This window comes from Oncorhynchus masou, chromosome 21 (genome assembly GCF_036934945.1).
Source record: "Oncorhynchus masou masou isolate Uvic2021 chromosome 21, UVic_Omas_1.1, whole genome shotgun sequence".
Taxonomy (NCBI): Eukaryota; Metazoa; Chordata; class Actinopteri; order Salmoniformes; family Salmonidae; genus Oncorhynchus; species Oncorhynchus masou.
The window spans coordinates 21,424,727-21,444,705 of NC_088232.1; the positions used below are offsets into that span (position 1 = coordinate 21,424,727).

A 19,979-nucleotide genomic window follows, 5' to 3' on the forward strand; every position below is an offset into this window, starting at 1 on the left:
ACTGTTCTGACAACACTGTTCCAGCGTCAATCCTCACCACCAAATTTACCTCCATGAACATCATTATAGTTACAAAGAAGCCATTTTGTTTTTTAGTTGATACCATTTTTAAATAACATTTGCAGTCATTGCAATATTGCTCTCGAGCTAATCTACCTTATCTGTAAATATATTTTTTCCTCTTGCGATTCAGGTGGGCTTGGGGCCGGACCTTTAAACACACATTCAAATGGTATTCTCTCTCCACAGCTCCTGCAGCACTTTGGGCCCTTACGGGCATTTAATGGGTCTGATAAATAGGGTTCGCAGAGGGCTGATTTCTTAATGCTGATGTATGGTTCTGACGGGACAGGTGCTGGCTCCTCAGCTTCCTAACACCACTGTAATTAATCTCATGTGTCATGTGATGAACCTAAAGCCCAGGTGGAGCCCAGAACAGACCAGAACACATGAATTATACAATGGAAAATCTCAATGGTAATGATTTCCCACCCTGGATGTGCACAAAGGCACGTGGGTGCGCACACACGTGGACACATGTGCCAGCACACACACATTCACACACTCACAGGTAGGTGACTTTGGTCTCCTTGATTTACATTTCTCTTTTATCTCCCTTTTCTTAGAAGAACCGAGTACCGGGCTCCACTTTGAATCACACTTTAGAATTGACAAAGAAAAACATCCTTGATACTTATGCATTTTCATGGATGAGAAGGATATGAGCCATATGTGATTCATTTGCAGCGGCGTCCTTCCATTAATCTGCTGTGTGGGGTGGCGGCGTGACAGCCGCTGGTGCTCGGCTCTGTGCCACCCGAAGAAGAGTTATCTCCTCAGGTCCAACCCTCTGGTTAATAATTGGAGAAGAAAGCTGTCCTGTTCATTAATATGCCTCACATTACCATCACTCACTGGCCTAGTTAATGTTTACTGTGCTGTACAGCAGGCCGAATAATAGCAGAGAATGTCCGGATTGATCCTAGATTGTCATTAAGCTGTGTTTACACTTGATTTTGGATCATCATTTAGAGCTCGTGACTTTGTGTGAGGATTGAGGGAGAGCAGCTCAAATTGTTTCCGATTATGTTCCGCTGTTTAGCTGTGTTGATCCTGGATTGTCATAGTTGTGTTCATCCTGGATTGTCATAGTTGTGTTCATCCTGGATTGTCATAGTTGTGTTCATCCTGGATTGTCATAGTTGTGTTCATCCTGGATTGTCATTATGTTCTGTTGATCCGGGATGGTCTTGTGATATCCAGCATTTTCAAGAAGTAAAAAATACAAAATGTTCACGCAGAACTGTGAGTAACGGATCTAACTGTGCTACACCGACAGGGGTGTCGTTGATTTAATTAATCGTGAGTTGGCCTCAGAAGAGAGCAATATGTTTGTTCATTGACATTTTCTCTCTCTCATGCTGGTGGTGGTAACATGTGGGAAGGTGTAAGGTCAGAACACAAACCAACCTTCCAACTGCCCAGATGGGGCCCACAAACTGAGCAGGCTTGTACTGCTCCACTGGCGCCATATGGAACAAGGAACAGAAAATGACTTATTTACAAACCCGCCGGCTTTCGTCCCTTCCGACACGTCGTTCCGACGAACGACACGTATCTTTGAGCTATCGTGAGGATAGATTTGTAAGTAGGGATTGGGATTTGAAGTTACCTGAGAGAGTTGTAACAGTTGAATGAAATCTAGAATCTGAGGTGGGGTGCATCCCAAATGTCACCCTATTACCTATATAGAGCTTTATGGGCCCTGGTCAGATAGAAGTAGTGCTCTATAGGGAATTGGGATCTAGCCTGAAAAAGAACCAGTGTGAATCTGACTGGATCATGGAGAGAGAAAGGAACATTATGCCAGAGAAGAAAGGAGCATTTTGTGACTTCACTTCACGAGCACTTCACTTAGATCGGCAAAATCCACGAAAGTCACCAACTGACATTTTGAAACAGTGTAATTATGGGGTGAGCAACTGTTGCAACTCCTCTGTATTTATAATGGAAAGGAGGAACGTGATGGAGTGCTGTTTCCTTTGGCTAAAATTCCTCTCTGTATGATGCATGCATATGATGTGAAAGGAATGGTAATTGACAATGATAATAATCAATGTATCCATTTGAAGAGTCACTGGGGGACAGCATGTTCGGCTTTCTTCAGTGTCTTGTACTTTCTCTAGCTTCCCCATTGCTTTCTCCTACTGTAACTTTTCAAAATGTTCCTATTTTTCTCCTCTGAACCCAACTCTTAGCCCTACCCTATTTATCTTTCTTATCACCCTGGCTTCTCCTATATATTTAACTATTGTGTCAACAACTTGACTTGCTCCTTTCTCCCCCTCTCCTCCCCAGGAGGAGGTACTGTATGGGCTGCAGCAGTCAGGCAGGAAGCGAAGCAGCTCCTGCTTCTCTCTCTCGCTCTCTCTCTCTCTCGTTTTCTCTGGTGTAACTAGCTATGTGTACACTCTAAATATTAGGGGTTCAACAAGGGTTCTTCTAAGATCCTCAAAGTTCTTAGAAGAACCGTAGTGTTCTAGGCACTGAAAATTGCAGACAAAATGTTATTCCAAGACCTGGGGTTCATCGAGGAACCTCCTTAGTTGCCCCACTGAAACATTTGGATTTGAAAGAACAGCAGGGGCAGGCATTTGATCTCCTCAATTTAAGGTAAGGTTTGTCCCTTGTCTGATCTACATTGATTTTGTTTTATGATGATATCATCTATCTTTTCATATTTGTGCAAATCTTTCTAAAACAGAAAATGTACACAATTCAATGGATATCAATCCACAAAGAGGTAACAATATGTAGGCTATAATAATTGGTTGAAGGCTAGCAGTATTGGGTGCAGATGAATGAACTGCTCGCTTTTGTGTCTGTGTCTGCAGGTATACAGATGAGGAGGCATACACAGGTATGTCAATTGGTATTGATATGTTATGCAGATCACATTTACCATCCTCCTCCCTTTCCTCTTCAATGAAAATCCCACAGGCCTCTACATTATGGACAAGGTATGTGTATGAAAACCATTATCAAAAGAGCTTTTTTTCATTCACATTTACCACAAAAACCAAGGTATAAATACTGTTGTGCGCATGTTTTGTTAAACATCTGTTTTGGATTCACAGACTTTACCCTCCTTACACCTGATGAATAAAACAGGAAACCTGTTCGATCACCATGCGCTGCAAAAACATTAGGGGTATGGATGGGGAGAACATCAACATGCCAGAGGATATACCCATTGGACTTGGGGCTCTGCTGGGAGTTTACCTCATATTTAGATTTTTTAAAATTCTGCTTTCCCACTAAAATCATAATAAACACTAACGACTAAAATAGTGTTATTGTTGTTATTGTAATGCATATTAATAATAACATGGGAGGAGGGGGTAGTTAAACAATTGTAGCCTAAAAGGTTCTTCAAAAGGTTCTTTGAGGATCCATTAAAAGATTAAAAGGGGTTCTTTGAAGAACCCTTTTAAAAAGTTTATTCGAAGAACTTGTAGTGGTTCCCCCACAGTCTCAATTTGAATAACCCCTAAAGGATCCTCCAGGAGCCTTTACTTTATAGAGTGTAGCAGGCAGCAGCCAGTGTCTTCAACGGTGTGAGAGAGAGCCCAGCTGAGAGAGAGACCAGCCAAAAGGGAGAAACCTGTCCATTGCTTGAAGCTATTTGTCTGTTTACTCAACCGTCTTTTGAGAAGGCATGGCACGATAATCACAAAACCAACATCAATCACAATAATGTATGTTCAGCGACTCTCAAAGACAATAGCACTTGTTAATGTTTGTGTCAAGGGGTGAAATGACATTACAACAACTGATGAAATAATTAAGCATTAGATTGTTAGATTGGACTGAGGGATTGTTGTTGTGTTCTAGTATGGCCTGTGGGCCAGCCTGAGATTAATGCTGGTAAACTGGACTCCATGATGGTCTCCCAGGGTGCTATTACTGTAGCTTACTTTTTGTTCCATTACAACCAGTAGAGGTTGCATCTTTTCAGACAGGCTTTGTGTTCAGAACAGACCTCCATGTTTTCAGACTAGAGATTGTCTGTTTCCCAAATGGCACACTATTCCCTTGATTCAACTTGTCAGTAAGTCGACACCTGTGGTTTACGAAGCATGTGACAATTAGATTTAATTGAATTATAGTGCAATACTTTTGAGTCAAACTGATGATCTAAGAGATGGAACATCCCCAGCAGGGAACTCCTTTGATGTCGGATGATGTCAAAATGGGTCAGAAAAAGAATGTTAATGGTCAGAAAAGAGCACAGAGAGAAAAGACACTGGCAGAACTACAATGGATTTAGGTTGTACAACTCAGAGTGGAATATCCCCAATCAGCCTTGATATCAAAGAACGTACGGTGAGGAGATACAGAGGGAGTTTTTTTGGAGAGAGTTGTGGCAATAGAGATGTGGGCAGAGGTAGAATTTGACAAAGAGGAATAGGCATAATGAGTTGGAGAGAAGGAGAGATGAATGAGAAAGAGGGACGTGTGGAGTGTTGGATAGAAGGGGGTGAGTTTGAGAGAGGGGGGTAAAAAGTTGTTGCGAAAAATAAGAAATGAGAGAATTGAGTAGAGGCGATAGAGATTTGTAGAGAGGGAGGAAGAGTCGGAGGGACAAATAAAAAGAGAGGAGCGGTAGATGTAGTGAGAGAGAAAGCTAGAGAGAGAGAAAGGGATCGAGCTCCTCTTTGCTCAATAACCCTCCCTCTTCTTTGCTCTCATGTCCTTCCTCTCCTGTCTGTCTGTAGCCCGGCCATTAACAGGCGTCTCTCTGTTGCCAGTCTGTTTTCACAGCCTGCCACCCAGCTCAATGTCTGTTGTACCCAGGGCTTTTTTAGCCTGATAATTTGACTCTGACTGAGAGAACTGGCATATTGAACAAATTAGCTGATTGAACACTGCCACCCTTTCTCTCCTAGTCCCGGGTCTGATAAATATGTTCATTGTTTTTCCATTTGAGGGGTCTGATGAGGTGTTATGGCTGTCTACATGTCTTGGTGGGTGTGCACAGCAAATTATCCAGTGTTAAATCTAACACTGACAGTGTTAAATTTAACACTGGTCCAGTGTCTATTCGGGTCCACACTTTTCAGCATTAAGGACAGGTGTCCCGCTAGCGGGACAACTTCTGGTGAAACTGGAGGGTGTGCAATTCAAGTAAATAATCATAAACATTATGGAATTTAAACATTTAGGTACATATAAGTGTCTTATATCGGCTGAAAACTTACATTTGTGTTAATCTAACTGCATTGTCTGACTTACAGTAGCTATTACAGCTAAAACATGCCATGCGATTGTTTGAGGACAGCGCACCACATCAAAATATTTTTCCACCGGCACACGTTCCATACAATCACAAATAACAATTAAATATTCCCTTACTTTTTGAAAATCTTCCTCTGATTTGTCATCCAAAGGGTCCCAGCTATAACATCTATGTTGTTTTGTTAGATAAAATCCTTCTTTATATCCCAAAAGGTCATATTCATCATTTTGTCAGTAATGTAGCATTCATCAAGTGAGGTCTTAACCTGTCTAGGACTGGGGTTCGCTAGCAGAACCCCTCGCCAACAGCTGATGAAATTGCAGGGTGCCAAATGCAAATCAACAAAAATCTCATAAATCAAATTTCTGAAATATACAAGTATTAGTCACCATTTTAAAGATAAAGTTGTCGGTGATCCAGCCACAGTGTCTGATTTCAAAAAATGCTTCACAGTGAAAGCTCCCCAAACGATTATGTTAGGTCACCACCAACTCACAGAAAAACCCAGCCATTTTTCCAGCCAAAGAGAGGAGCCACAAAAAGCACAAATAGAGATCAAATTAATCACTAACCTTTGATGATCTTCATCAGATGACACTCATAGGACTTCATGTTACGTTCACTAGTTCTAAAACATGCAGTGATATTGCAGAGAGCCACATGAATTCACAGAAATATTCATAATAAATGTTGATGAAAATACAACTATTATACATGGAACTTTAGATACACTTCTCCCTAATGCAACTGCGGTGTCAGATTACAAAAAAACTTTACAGAAAAAGCATATTTTGAGAACGGCGCTCAGAGCCCAAACCAGCCAGAGAAATATCCGCCATGTTGGGTAGTTAACATTATTCATAAATGGCATTATAAAAATTAACTTACCTTTGATGATCTTCATCAGAATGCACTCCCAGGAATCGCAGTTCCACAATAAAAAAAATTGTTCGATAATATCCATAATTTATGTCCATTTATGTCCAATTGCTTCTTTTGTTAGGGTGTTTGGTAAACAAATCCAAAAGTGCGTTCAAAAATTATATTACAGGTCGAAGAAACTTGTCAAACTAAGTATAGAATCAATCTTTAGGATGTTTTTATCATAAAAGTTCAATAATGTTCCGACCAGAGAATTCCATTGTCTCTAGAAAATAAATGGAACGAGAGATACCTCTCATGTATGACTGAGATGAGGCTATATATAGGCAGACCCCTTAGTCAAACAACTCCCATCCGGCCCCCCTTCACATGAGCAGCCTGAAACAACGTTCTAAAGACGTTTGACATCTAGTGGAAGCCTTAGGAAGTGCAAAATAACCCATATCCCACTGTTTAGTCGATAGGTGTGAGTTCAAAAATTACAAACCTCAGATTTCCCACTTCATGTTTGGATTTTGTCTCAGGGTTTTCCTGCCATATGAGTTATGTTATACTCACAGACATAATTCAAACAGTTTTAGAAACTTCAGAGTGTTTTCTATCCAATACTAATAATACTATGCATAATATCTGGAACTGAGTAGGAGGCAGTTCACTCTGGGCATGCCATTCATCCAAAAGTGAAAATGCTGCCCCCTATCCCAAACAAGTTTTAACTTCTTATGGCTGCAGGGGCAGTATTGAGTAGCTTGGATGAAAGGTGCCCAGAGGTTCCCAGAGTAAACGGCCTGCTCCTCAGTCACTAATATATGCATAGTATTATTAGTATTGGATAGAAAACACTCTGACGTTTCTAAAACTGTTTGAATTATGTCTGTGAGTATAACATAACTCATATGGCAGGCAAACACCTGAGAAGAGATCCAAACAGGAAGTGGGAAATCTGAGGTTGCTCAATTCCTACCGCTTCCACTAGATGTCAACTGTTTTTAGAAACTTGAATGAGGCTTCTACTGTGATGTGGGGCCGGATGGGAGCTGTTTGAGCCTGTGGTCTGGCAGTGAGCCAGGTCCTGGTCATGCGCATTTCACATGATAGCGACCTGCGTTCCATGGCTTTTCTACAGACAGTGGAATTCTCCGGGTTGGAACGTTATTGAAGATTTATGATAACAACATCCTAAAGATTAATTCTATACTTAGTTTGACAAGTTTCTTCGACCTATAATATAACGTTTGGAAGTTTTCGTCCGACGTTCAGCTGGAGGCCTGCACGAGCATTTGGATTTGTGTACTAAACGCCCTCACAAAAGTAGCTACTTGGACATAAACAATGGACATTATCGAACAAATCAAACATTTATTGTGGAACTAGGATACCTGGGAGTGCATTCTGATTAAGATAATCAAAGGTAAGGGTATATTTATAATGTTATTTCTGTTGACTCCAACATGGCGAATAATATTTTTTTTTTTCTGAGCGCCGTCTCAGATTATTGCATGGTGTGCTTTTTTTCTGACACAGCGGTTGCATTAAGGAGAGGTATATCTATTTTTCCATGTCTACCAATTGTATTTTCATCAACATTTATAATGAGTATTTCTGTAAAATGATGTGGCTCTCTGCAATATCAGTGGTTGGTTTTGGAACTAGTGAATGTAACGTGCCAATGTATACTGAGGTTTTTGATATAAATATGAACTTTATCGAACAAAACATACATGTATTGTGTAACATGAAGTTCTATGAGTGTCATCTGATGACGATCATCAAAGGTTAGTGATTAATTTTATCTCTATTTGTGCTTTTTGTGACTCCTCTCTTTGGCTGGAAAAATGGCTGGGTTTTTCTGTGAGTTGGTGATGACCTAAAATAATCGTTTGTGGTGCTTTCGCTGTAATGCCTATTTGAAATCAGACACTGTGGTGGGATTAACAACAAGATTACCTTTAAAACGGTATAAAATACATGTATGTTTGAGGAATTAGAATTATGAGATTTCTGTTGTTTTGAATTTGGCGCCCTACATTTTCACTGGCTGTTGTCATATCGATCCCGTTGCCGTATTGCAGCACTAATAAGTTGTTAAGTGAATGTGTTATCATTAAAATTGACTGAACAAAAATAAAGTCTTACTTTGTTGGCTTAGATTTAACCTAATATGGTGGACTGAAAGTCACATTATGCAGGCTTGTAAAGTGATGTGTAACTCCTATTTGAATCCAGCCAGAGCTGGGCATGTGTATTCACCACCAGCCAGCATTCAGAATGGTTAGGAAAAATAAGTTATACTGAAAAAGATATTTCAAAGATTTTACTGAGTTACAGTTCATATAAGGAAATCAGTCAATTTAAATATATTAATTTGGCCCTAATCTATGAATGTCACATGATTGGGAATTCAGATATCTTAAAGAAATGAGTGGCATGGATCAGAAAACCAGCCAGTATCTTGTGTTACCACCATTTGCCTCATGCAGCGCAACACATCACCTTCACATAGAGTTGATCACGCTGTTGAGTCAGGCATTTTGGAATGTTGTCCCACTCCTTTTTATTGGCCTTGTGAAGTTGCTGGGTATTTACGGGAACTGGAACACGCTGTCTTACACTTTAATCCAGAGAATCCCAAACATGACAAACAAGGACTGATTTTGGGAAACGCTGCAATATTGAGTCATAAAAAAAGGGTTGTAACCATAGCGGAATTTTTGGGGCCTTCTAGAACCTTTTTGAATGGTTGTTTATAGCAGGGTTTCCCCAAACGTTTAATGTATTTATTTCTAAGTATAAATATAAAACTAACAACAGGTATACCTTTTGCTATTTTCTTAGAAGAAAGGGTATGGGATACCCTCACTCAATTTGAGGCCAAATACACCAAGCACTTCCCAGACACTGAGGTATTTAACGAGTGCATGGGACAGTATTGGAGGATTTGGCTATACCAACATCTATGGATAGCATTCTGTTCGTCATCCTCCTATTGTAGTGGGCCAATGAAAATATATCTTGGGAAATTCCCCTCCTTATCTTGATGTGGCCAAGCCTGCGCTAACATATCCTGTAAAGATCCATTCATATCTTTTGGCCACTCACCGGGATATTTTATGGGTTTTTTTTGTCTGGGAGTCGGATTTACCAGCAGCAGCACCACTGTCATCGGGGACGTGGAGCGAAGAATCTGAGCACGGGTCCTAGATATTAGGGTCTCCGCTGGCAATGTTTGGAGGTGTGGCTAGCCTAGTGAGACCACCTGTTCTTGTCCACCCAGGCAGCTGTCATCATCTGTGGAAGTGGATAGCCCTGACTCGCCCTCTTTGCTGGTAGAACCAGTGAACAGGGGCTCGTCTGACGCTGTGAATTAATGGCCTTTCCTTGGAGGCTTGTTGTTCTCCACACCAGCTGATGGAAATTGTTGCACGCTGATACATTTCAACAGAGAATCTCTTTTGCTTAGAGAGTGTGCCTCTTTTCTTATTTTTTTAATTTTTTTATATGTATTTGCCTCCTAACAAATCTGGTTGCAAATCTCTATAGCTTACTTTTTAGCTGAAATGATTTCCACTACAGTGGTTGTTCAACTAAAGGTTTTGATATTATGCTGCAGGATTTAGAGGTAATCAGTGGGTTAGTACTGTACCCCGCGTCACTGCTTCATTGCTCCAGACCAGCGCAAGGGGGAGTTAGAGCACTGATTATGTTTTTGGGTCCCAAGGCACTACTGTGTTACTGCCTTAATCACTAATCATCACACACAAACATTAAAAAAACAGTACAATAGTTTAATTAGCAGATTTATTTTTATTAATGTGCTAATCACATGTAAAAACACACACATATCACCATCGCTACCAAGGATAGTGGGCGTGAACTTCGGGAGAAGCCGAAATGGAGTGGTAGCGGGAACTGCAACAATGGCTATGAGCTGGTGGCTGGGACACCGCCGGGCATGCAGTAGCCAATCAAGGGCACCAGAGTATACAGTTATTGGCTGAGTCAAGTGATCGAGAGGAGCAAGAGCAGCACACACATATGTTGTGACAACCTTTCACCAGTTGTAGGGAGGCTATTTAGATTCTCATTAACCTCTAGCGTCGAGCAATCCCGTATCCGGGAGCGTAATCATAGCCTCAAGCTCATTAGCATAACGCAACGTTAACTATTCATGAAAATCGCAAATGAAATGAAATAAATATATTGGCTCACAAGCTTAGCCTTTTGTTAACAACACTGTCATCTCAGATTTTCAAAATATGCTTTTCAACCATAGCTACACAAGCATTTGTGTAAGAGTATTGATAGCTAGCATAGCATTAAGCCTAGCATTCAGCAGGCAACATTTTCACAAAAACAAGAAAAGCATTCAAATAAAATAATTTACCTTTGAAGAACTTCGGATGTTTTCAATGAGGAGACTCTCAGTTAGATAGCAAATGTTCAGTTTTTCCAAAAAGATTATTTGTGTAGGAGAAATCGCTCCGTTTTGTTCATCACGTTGACTATGAAAAAAAAACGAAAATTCAGTCATTACAACGCCAAACTTTTTTCCAAATTAACTCCATAATATTGACAGAAACATGGCAAACGTTGTTTAGAATCAATCCTCAAGGTGTTTTTCACATATCTATTCGATGATAAATCATTCGTGGCAGTTGCCTTTCTCCTCTGAACCGAATGGGAAAAGTGGACGCAGCTGGAGATTACGCAATAATTTCGACGGAGGACACCAAGCGGACACCTTGTAAATGTAGTCTCTTATGGTCAATATTCCAATGATATGCCTACAAATACGTCATGCTGCAGACACCTTGGGGAAACGACAGAAAGTGTAGGCTCATTCCTTGCGCATTCACAGCCATATAAGGAGACATTGGAACACATTGCATTCAAAATCTGGGGCATTTCCTGTATGAAATTTCATCTTGGTTTCGCCTGTAGCATTAGTTCTGGGGCACTCACAAACAATATCTTTGCAGTTTTGGAAACGTCAGAGTGTTTTCTTTCAAAAGCTGTCAATTATATGCATAGTCGAGCATCTTTCCGTGACAAAATATCTTGTTTAAAACGGGAACGTTTTTTTATCCAAAAATTAAAAGAGCGCCCCCTATATCGAAGAAGTTAATGGAGACACCTATTTCCAAACCTTTTTCCATAAAACATATTAATACGCTCGAATGGAGTGGAAGTTATGAAACTCCCTCCCGTGGTTCTTTTTAAGGGAAAAGTCCTCAATGGAACTGACATTAGGCTAAAAGTGGAGAATTATACATTTTCCTCTGTTGGCCATCAAGTAGCCTATTAATGTAAACTCAGCAAAAAAAGAAATGTCTCTTTTTCAGGACCTTGTCTTTCAAATATGATTTGTAAAAATCTAAATAACTTCACAGATCTTCATTGTAAAGGGTTTATACACTTTACAATGAACCATAAACAATTAATGAACATGCTTACAGACGGTAGGCAATTAAGGTCACAGTTATGAAAACTTAGGACACTAAAGAGGCCTTTCTACTGACTCTGAAAAACACCAAAAGAAAGATGTCCATGGTGCTCATCTACGTGAACGTGTCTTAGGCATGCTGCAAGGAGACACGAGGACTTCAAACGTGGCCAGGGCAATGTCCGTGCTGTGAGAAGCCTAAGACAGCGCTACAGGGAGACAGGACGGACAGCTGATCATTCTCGCAGTGGCAGACCACATGTAACAACACCTGCACAGGATCGGTGCATCCGAACATCACACCTGCGGGACAGGTACAGGATGGCAACAACAACTGCCAGATTTACACCAGGAACACACATCAGTGTGCAGACTATCCGCAAGAGGATGAGAGAGGCTGGACTGAGGATTTGGTGGCCTGTTGTAAGGCAGGTCCTCACCAGACATCACCGGCAATAACGTTGCCTATGGGTAAAAACCCACCATTACTAGACCAGACAGGACTGGCAAAATGTGCTCTTCACTGACAAGTCACAGTTTTGTCTCACCAGGGGTGAGATTTGTGTTTATTGCTGAAGGAATGAGCGTTACACTGAGGCTTATACTCTGGAGCGGGATCGATTTGGAGGTGGAGACTCTGTCATGGTCTGGGGCGGTGTGTCACAGCATCATCAGACTGAGCTTACAGGGAAGACATCCTCCTCCATCATGTGGTACCCTTCCGCAAGCTCATCCTGACATGACCCTCCAGCATGACAATGCCACCAGCCATACTGCTAATTCTGTGCGTGATTTCCTGCAAGACAGGAATGTTAGTGTTCTGCCATGGCCAGCGAAGAGCCCGGATCTCAATCCCAATGAGCACGTCTGGGACCTGTTGGATCGGAGGGTGAGGGCTAGGGCCATTCCCCCAAGAAATGTCTGGGAACTTGCAGGTGCCTTGGTGGAAGATTGGGGTAACATCTCACAGCAAGAACTGGCAAATTTGGTGCAGTCCACAAGGAGGAGATGCACTGCAGTGCAGCTGGTAGACACACCAGATCCCACGCTTACTTTTGATTTTGACCCCCCCCCCTTTGTTCAGGGACACATTATTCCATTTCTGGTAGTCACATTTCTGTGGAACTTGTGTTATTATGAATGCTTTAGATTGAAGTTAAAAGTAGTCAGATTAGGCTACAGGTAAAACACAAAAACCGGTTGTTGTTGACAAGCATATTCAGTTCTTACACATATTATTAATATTGAATTCAGCGAAATTGTAACGACATCTTCAGTAGCCTATTCCAGCAGGCTATTGGGAAACACAAGAACGTCTTATTACGAAATCGCCTTCCTATTCATGTTGAATAAATTAGTATATGTATATATTTTCATTTACAACTGCGACCTGGCCAAGATAAAGCAAAGCAGTTCGACACCTATAACAACACAAAGTTACACATGGAGTAAAACAAACATACAGTCAATAATACAGTTAAAAAATAATATATATACAATGTGAGCAAATGAGGCGAGATAAGGGCCATGGTGGCAATAAATAGGCCATGGTGGCGAAGTAAATACAATATAGCAATTAAAACACTGGAATGGTAGATTTGACAGTAGATGAGTGTGCAAAGTAGAAATACTGGAGTGCAAAGGAGTTAAATAAATAAATAAATACAGTAGGGGAATGGGGTAGTTGGGCTATGTACAGGTGCAGTGATCTGTGAGCTGCTCTGACAGCTGGTGCTTAAAGCCAGTGAGGAAGATCAGTGTTTCCAGTATTTGAACTAAGAAAGCTGCTAAATTGTTCAGTTTACATCTTGTCTACATCTTGTCTAGGCTACTGTAGACTATATTAAATCAGATGTAACCCTATAGGCTACCTGCCTTTTATCTAAGCAATCTATGGCAACATTTTGTTAAAGAACCCAGATTTTTATCTGTAGCCTGTCTATTGAAATGACAAGGCAATCTTGGAAATGGGCCATTTATAACATCTGGCACATAATAACAGCACAATTGACAGAACATAGCCTAGCATTAGTGTTTTTATGTTCGTGTTTCTTGCGCAGAGATTTCGAGATCCTCTGTCCAAGATGGCGCCAAAGAGGATGGCTGACGTTTTACATGCTCCTAACAAACTGTGCTATTTTGTACGTTTTTTTGAGTCTGTAACTTATTTTTAAACTTAATACATAATGTTGCTGCTAACGCCTCTTATGACCGAAAATATCTTTTGGACATCAGAACAGTGATTACGCACCTCAAACCTGAAGAAGATTTTTCCTTTAACAAGTCCAACGAGAACGATATACTGCTTTCCCGGGAACAGGCCCAAATCGGTGTCATTTGCGTGAAGAAAAGACGGGGGAAAAGGTGCGCAGGTCGGCTGCCTTCTGAGGATCAGTACGCGAGTGAGTAAACTCCCACTACCATCCGTTTTACTGGCAAACGTGCAATCATTGGAAAATAAAATTGATGAACTATGATTAAGATTACCGTACCAATGGGACATTACAAAATGTAATATCTTATGTTTCACTGAGTCGTGGCTAAACAACGACACAGATAATATAGAGCTGGTGGGATTTTCCATGCACCGGCAGACCAGAGAAGAAGCTACGTCTGGTAAGACGAGGGGTTGGGGTGTGCGTCCATTTGTCAATAACAGTTGGTGCGCGATGTCTAATGTCAAAGAAGTCTCAAGGTATTGCTCGCCGGAGGTAGAGTACCTTATGATAAGCTGAGACCACACTATCTACCAAGAGAGCTATCATCTATATTATTCGTAGCCATCTATTTACCATCACAGACCGATGCTGGCACTAAGACCACACTCAACCAATTCTATAAGGCCATAAGAAAATAAGAAAATGCTCATCCAGAAACGCTATTCCTAGTGGCTGTGGACTTTAATGCAGGCAAACTTAAATCAGTTATACCAAATTCTTACCAGCATGTCACATGTGCAATCAGAGGGAAAAAACTCTTGAATACCTTTACTCCACACACAGAGATGCATACAAATCTCTCCCCCGCCCTCCATTTGACAAATCTGACCATAATTATATCCTCCTGATTCCTGCTTACATGTAAAAACTAAAGCAGGAAGTACAAGTGACTCGCTCAATATGAAAGTAGTCAGATGATGCAGATGCTATGCTACAGGACTGTTTTGCTAGCACAAACTGGAATATGTTCCCGGATTCATCCAATGGCATTGAGGTGCATACCACCTCAGTCATAGGCTTTATCAATAAGTGCATTGACAACGTCGTCCCCACAGTGACCGTACATTAGTTCCACCTTTAAACGTTGTGAGCTTACGCTGCGGGACTTAGAGGTAATTTGTGGTTTAGTACGGTACCCTGCGTCACCACTTCATTGCTCCAGACCAGCAAAGGGGAGTTACAGCACTGGTTATGCTTTTGGGTCCTACTGTGTAGCTAACTGACAATGAATGGGTGACATAAACCTAAATAGAAACAGATAATTGTGCACGACTTCAGTATTACTTACTAAAACTTATGTTAGGATTATTTTGCTCTTACTGTAGTAGTGTAGGCCACTCCCGACCGGTCATGTTGTACAGCATCCGAGTGGTGCAATGGTCTAAGACATATAGCAGTGCAAGCTGTGTTGCTACAGATGCTGGTGCAATACCCATGCTGTCCTTGACTGGGAGATCTATGAGATGACTGTAGATTTTTATTTTTTCTCCCTCTAAAAACAGAAATAAATAATTATAAATAACAAACAGGCTTTATTTACAAATTAGTAACAGTCTCAGCCCATTTTCAAGAATGGCCTTTTTCCTCGCTGAATTTACGTTATTTGAAAACAAAATCATCTCCAAAATATTTAAGGGGCATTGCACTAATATTGGCGCTGACTAGGGAAACGTTCCCGCTGTTCTGTTCTTAGTACCAGTCCGCACTTCAAACTAAAACAATGTACTAATAATGGCATCTTTACGCTTTCATTAACAAAATAATTTTAAAATGAAATAAGAACCATGGAATCAGTTAAGAACACGTTCTTATTTACAAGGACATCCTCCTCCTTCCTCCCCGTTGGGGAATTGAACTCCGGTCTCCTGTGTACCCGCATTCTCTTGTACAGTCATTATTGAAGGTACTTGAGGTCACGGAGAAAGTCTGGACATGGCTTGCTCTCCCTTATGTAAGGAATTAGGCACTTTCCCATGTTTACTACAGTATGCATTGTTGGCTATATTTACTTGTCAGACTGCAAAGTAGCCTAATAAACAAATGCAGGTGGCTTATATGTTTTTTTACAAATGTAAAAGCATATACTGTACAGTACTGTATTTCTTCATCAGCATCTTTCTGATTTAGTTAATAAAATAATGATAAAAATACTCTTTCAAAATGCAGATGTTGATTTAGTTATGGATCCATAACGAATTACTATGGGAATAAATATCACTGAATTACAGAAATACTGGAACAAAGTTGTCTAATGAAGGACAACAAATTCTTGCTTACTGGAAAATAGTCTTTCAAACACACATGGTCACTTTGTACAACATCATTATGGCCATTAGTAGGGTTATATTTTGGCATTTATTCAAATTACAATCGCTCACTGTAGCAGACTAATGTCTGCTAAATTATCAATTTAGGTTTCTAACAAATTTGCTTTATTTACAAATTAGTGAGAATATCTCACCCCATGTTCAAGAATAGCATTTTTTCTCGCTCACTCTAGGTTAAATGAAAACTAAATCTCCAAAATATCATAACTTTTTATACAAAGCATTATTATTATTATTATTATTAATAATTCATTTAGAATGATATAAAATCCCCTTAGATATTCCAATAGATTCTAACAGAAAATGCCCCTTAGATATTCATTTAGAATCCTCCAATCCTCTAAATGAAATTATTGGCGGAGAGTCATGTCATTGAAAAAATATTTGTAGATATACTGTAGGCCTACCATAGGCAAATGAATATTGGTTACATTATAATTAGGCTGTGGAAATGTTATTCCCCTTAGAAATTAATTTAGAATTATCCAACCATCTTATGCTGTAGCCTACACCCGACCGTCACGTTGTACAGCGCAAAATGTTCTATTCCATCCTAAAGGAAACCTGAGGGTTTCGTTTTTTGTTTTTCTCGGAATAGAAACACAATAATATTAATCAAATTCATCCCATGTACTATGTTATGACAAAAAATGTTTTAAATTCTCTAGTAATGCCAATATGGGAGACTATCGAATGATTCTCAAAGTTGTCTTCTGGTGGTCACTAACTTCTGGTGGTCATTAACTTATGTTAATGCACTAACTTGCAAATGTCTGACAATTAAATAACATGTCATAGAATGCTGCCGCAGCATCCCGTAAGGTGTGCTACAGTATGACACAACTTTTAAAGGAGGAACCACTGTACATACATATCCCAACCAGAAGCCAAGGATTACAGACAACATCCGCATCGAGCTAAAGGCTAGCGCTACAACTTTCAAGGAGCGGCACTAATCTGGATTCTAATAAGAAATCATGCTATGCCCTCAGACGAACCATCAAACAGGCATAGTGTCAATACAGGATTAAGATTGAATCCTACTACACCGGCTCTGATTCACATGAGATGTGGCAGGGCTTGAAAACTATTACGGACTTAAAAGGGAAACCCAGACGCAAGCTGCCCAGTGTCGCGAGCCTAAAAGACGAGCGAAATGCTTTTTATCCTCACTTCGAGGCAAGCAACACTGAAGCATGCACAAGAGAACCAGCTTTTCTGGATGACTATGTGATGATGCTTTCGGTAGCCGATGTGAGCAAGACCTTTAAACAGGTCAACATTCACAAAACCGCAGTGCCAGATGTATTACCAGGACATGTACTCAAAGCAAGCGCGGCGTAACAGGCAAGTGTCTTCACTGACATTTTCAACCTCTCTCTGACCGAGTCTGTAATATCTACATGTTTCAAGCAAACCACCCTGTGCCCAAGGAAGTGAAGGTAACCTAACTTAATGATTACCGCCCTGTAGCAATCACATCGGTAGCCATGAAGTGCTTTGAAAGACTGGTCATGGCTCACATCAACAGCACACTCCCGGAAACCCTAGACCCACACCAATTCGCATACCACCCCAACAGATCCACAAATGACCCAATCTCAATCACACTCCACACTGCCCTTTCCCACTTGAAAAAAGGAACACATATGTGAGAATGTGGTTTATAGAGTACAGCTCAGCATTCAACACCATAGTGCCCACAAAGCTCATCACTAAGCTCAGGAACCTGGGACTTAACACTTCCCTATGCAACTGGATCCTGGACTTCCTGACGGGTTGCACCCAGGTGGTAGGGATTGGCAACAACACGTATGCCACGCTGATCCTCAACACTGGGGCCCCTCAGGGGTGTGTACTTAGTCCTCTACTGTACTCCCTGTTCACCCATAACTGAATGGCCAAACACTACTCCAACCCATCATTACGTTTGCTGACAACACAACAGTGATAGGCCTGATCACAATGACAATGATGAGACAGACTATAGAGAGGAGGTCAGAGAACTGGCAGTGTGGTGCCAGGGCAACAAGCTCTCCCTCAATGTGAGCAAGACAAAGGAGCTGATCGTGGACTACAGGAAAAGGAGGGCCGAACAGGCCCCCATCCACATTGACAGGGCTGTAGTGGAAAAGGTTGAGAGCTTCAAGTTCCTCTGTGTGTCCACATCACTAAGGAATGGTCATGGTCCAAAACACACCAAGACAGTCGTGAAGAGGGCACGACAAAACCTTTTCCCCCTCAGGAGACTGAAAAGATTTGGCATGGATCCCCAGATCCTCATTAATATCTACAGCTGCACCATCAAGAGCATCCTGACCGGTTTCATCACTGCCTAGTATGGCAACTGCTCAGCATATGACCGTAATGTGCTACATAGGGTAGTGCGTACGGCCCAGGGCATCACTGGGGCCAAGCTTCCTGCCATCTAGGACCTATATAATAGGCGGTGTCAGTGGAGAGCCCATAGAATTGTCAGAGACTCCAGTCACCCAAGTCATAGACAGTTTTCTCTGCTACAGCAGAGAAAACAGTTCTTTTCCACCATAATTTACAAATAAATTCATTAAAAATCCTACAATGTGATTTTCTGGATTTTGTTTTCTCATTTTGTCTGTCATAGTTGAAGTGTACCTATGATGAAAATTACAGGCCTCTTGCATCTTTTTAAGTGGGATAACTTGCACAATTGGTGGCTGACTAAATACTTTTTTGCTCCACTGCATGTATGTTCTAATGAATAGCTTTGTGTCTCTATGTACTTGCAAGGTCACAAAGATATGTTTTACAGACTGTTCATGGCACCACACTTCAAGGGGTCAAAGGGAAGGTCTATATCCATAAGGTTGGGTGTCCTTCATGTGTGACATACTATATCATGACTCCAGATTTGGTACAATCCTGTGCACTACTGCCACCTTCATATAGCATGTTGAACTTGCAGCACCTGACTCACTGCATATAGCCCACATACAGTAGCTTAAATTTCACGATTCACATACAACCTTTACCACAGATCTTCCTTTACAACCTCAAACCCTGTAGTCTCTCAAATAAGTGCCATATGAAATGTACAAATACCAGCTTGATGATGTTTCATTTCCAGTTGTGGAACACTTAACAAGACAGAAATCATTCTGCTCTCCTCTATTGAGTTAGAGAGTATATAATACATGTATTTAATATCAGACAGTGCTTTGAATGTGTTCAGCACCACTGCGTTTGTTCATTTCGCAGCTGCCTTTGTACTTAAAGGGGCAACAACGAATTTAAACAACAACAAGTTATAATATCATTCATTTAAAAGTTTTAAAAATGAACCTACCAATTCCAGATTGTCCCTTTAAAGCTTTAATTCTGTGGGCTGCATAGTCTCATCATAACACAGATTATACCAACACCACCCAAATAAACCACCATGAAGGACATATTGTCAGTGAGGGCCTGATATGGCCCATCACTTCATGATTTAGTAACCAACAGCCAGATTTAAATATTATTTTAATTATGGAAGTGGTCGGAGAAAGAGAGCAGATGTGGTGTTTGGCAGTTGAACTTAGAGCCACAAAGCTCCTGATAATGTCACATAGAGGCAGTGGACACAAAATACTAATGATGATATTGACAGGATAAAGACCTGTGTGTATTTGTGTGCACGCATGAGTGTGTGTTATCTACATATTTGTGACTCACCACCTGGATTCGGTCTTGTGTAGAAAAATGTGAAATTGTGTTTTTTACAAAGGATAAAAGTAGAGACTCAGAGCTACAAAATGGTATATCATACATTACATTTGAGGAACAATGGG

At 40.8% G+C, this 19,979-nt stretch overlaps 1 protein-coding gene and 1 long non-coding RNA gene across 2 annotated transcripts in view; both read left to right on the forward strand.

The window, feature by feature from the left end:
• Positions 1–19,979, forward strand: part of si:dkey-87k14.1 (leucine-rich repeat transmembrane protein FLRT2) — a 58,630-nt gene that overhangs the window by 14,681 nt on the left and 23,970 nt on the right. The gene's annotated exons all lie outside the window — the stretch shown is intronic.
• LOC135507359 (uncharacterized) lies at positions 2,386–3,337 on the forward strand. Its single transcript, XR_010450650.1, has 3 exons — positions 2,386–2,673; positions 2,895–3,020; positions 3,138–3,337. It is a non-coding gene; the product is annotated as an uncharacterized LOC135507359 (long non-coding RNA).